The 2,397-nt window shown below is 39.8% G+C and overlaps 1 long non-coding RNA gene across 1 annotated transcript; it reads left to right on the top strand.

Moving 5' to 3' along the window:
* The first annotated feature begins 433 nt into the window (after window positions 1–433).
* On the top strand, window positions 434–1,813 carry LOC123575110 (uncharacterized). The gene is made up of 2 exons (XR_006700240.2): window positions 434–620; window positions 1,371–1,813. It is a non-coding gene; the product is annotated as an uncharacterized lncRNA (long non-coding RNA).
* The last annotated feature ends 584 nt before the right edge of the window (window positions 1,814–2,397 follow it).

Below are 2,397 nucleotides of genomic sequence, written 5' to 3'. Positions count from 1 at the left end.
TCGTGTCTTTCAGAGTTCCTTCTTTTTTATTACTATTGTTTATTTATTTATTTGTTTATTTATTTTTGAGATGGAGTCTGGCTCTGTCACCCAGGCTGGAGTTCAGTGGCGCAGTCTCGGCTCACTGCAAGCTCCACCTCCTGGGTGCACGGCATTCTCCTGCCTCAGCCTCCTAAGTAGCTGGGACTACAGGCGCCTGCCACTGCGCCTGGTCAATTTTGTGTGTGTGTGTGTGTGTGTGTGTGTGTGTGTGTGTGTGTGTGTGTGTGTGTTTTAGTGGCAACAGGGTTTCAGCCTGTTAGCCAGGATGGTCTCGATCTCTTGACCTCGTGATCCACCCGCCTCGGCCTCCCAAAGTGCTGGGATTATAGGCGTGAGCCACCGCGCCCAGCCCAGAGTTCCTTCTTGTAAATGTGTATGCGCTGGTATTCTATTGTTCTTATTCACTTAAAATGTTTCAACCCCTAAGTCATTCTTTTCTCCATCCCTAAGCAGAGTTTACTCAGCAGCCTGTCGGTGGGACATGCGTCTTTAAAATGGGCGCTTTTCAGCTCCTAGACCTTCACATGAGCAGGCTTCAAAATCTGATTTCAACAGTAACACTCTGGATGTTTTCTATTGTGAGTCATTAAATGTTTAAATCACATTCTGATGAAATATCTCAAATGAAAAGGAACGCAAATATTTAGCTAATAGGTAATTTTTTCAAGATTAAGACTGTATAACTGGAGATAATTTTAAGCAGTCTTTTTTCATTAGATACAAGCAGCGGCTCTCAGCTGCCTTGGTAAGAATTGCCAATCCAGCAAGCCGCACATGTAATGTTTGCCACTGCACGTCCTTTAGGATGCAAATGAAAAGCTACTCTTTGAAAATTTGGCCTTCAATCTGCAAGCAAAGTTTACAGATTATAAAGCTGCGAGTATGTCTTATAAAGTGGATTCTGTATAAGATGTACAGCTCAAAAATATTGTTATACCTTACACTTACAATGCTTTTATGTGATTATGCAAACTCAACTTACCAACAGGCGTACTGGGTCTTTGACAGATAGGGGTGATTATCTCCATTTCAACAAAGAGAAAGAACAGCAGGGAAAGTACGAACATTTTGTTCCTAACATCATAGCTCGACTACAAAAGAACACTGCCTTATATTTTGTGAACATCAGCCAGGTTTGTTTTTGAAAATAAAAGTTTCTAAAATAAAGTTTAGAAAATACTGACCTCTATGGCCCCCTTTGGAAGCTTAACCATTCACATAAGCATATTAAAGGCTCAGAGAATTTCTGCAATAGAGAAACTTGTTAGGCTAGCATTTATTTGTTTCTAGAATTCATAATTACTAATAATACTGCTTGTGCATTACAGAAAGTCCATAGGAAATGTTTATCCTTGTGAAAGTTGTCAGAATCAAAAAGAAGTCATTAACGTTAACAAGTCATTAATGTTAAGAAAACTGACTAATAGAGCCAGGGAAGACCATGAAGAGAGGATTCTCACGCATATATGCTTGATAATGAGAAAGAGTCTGCAACAACCATGACTTTGCACAAATGCCATCACAACCTTACACGAAAGATCCTTCTGCAAGGACATCTGCCCAGCATCTGCCTGTCTAACCTCGGACTCATCCCTCTTGGCTTTGGTCTTTGTAGCCAAAGATAATGATTTCGAAACAGTTATCAAGTCCTCCTCATTTTTTCCTTTAAAAACTTTTGTCTTCCTTTGTCTCCCTGAATATGCACATTGTTTACTATGGCATGTGTGTTCCCATTACATTGCTATATTCCAAATAAACATCTTTTCTTTTAGAGAGCCTCTCTCTGTTTGTAGTCCAGGTTAACATACTTATTAGAGTTTCATGTACACATTAGTATTTATTTTTATCTTATAGTGTGCACTGATTTGTTAGCCCCTAGACAGTAATGTTGTCTAGTGTAGTTTAGAATGCTGAAACTCATCTTCTCACAGCTCCCAAATGATATGCTATCATGCTGCCAATTATGATTGCAAACAGACAAATTGCATTAATACTAAGTATAAAAATTATACTATCCTCAATTATGATTGCAAACTGGTGAATTGCATTAATACTGAGTATAAGAATTATATTACCACTACTTATATATCTACTAGACAGAGCAGGTGTCTATAAATGGAAATAAATGAACACATGCCCATTTTTCACAGGCTCCTCATGAGTTACACAATAAAGAGTGAAGAGACGTGACAAAAAAGCATGCACTCAGAATCATGTCACAGCCCAGGGGTTCCACCGGGACAGGTGGCCGAGGGAGATGCCTGCCTCAGGACTGACCTACAGGGACTCCAGTAAAATAGATGGCTTAGGGAAGCCAGGAAGAAAAGAAGCTGCCTCCTCAATCCTCTTCTGTAG

Source organism: Macaca fascicularis, chromosome 8 (assembly GCF_037993035.2).
Source record: "Macaca fascicularis isolate 582-1 chromosome 8, T2T-MFA8v1.1".
NCBI lineage: Eukaryota > Metazoa > Chordata > Mammalia > Primates > Cercopithecidae > Macaca > Macaca fascicularis.
This window is presented reverse-complemented; position numbering and strand designations above follow the sequence as displayed.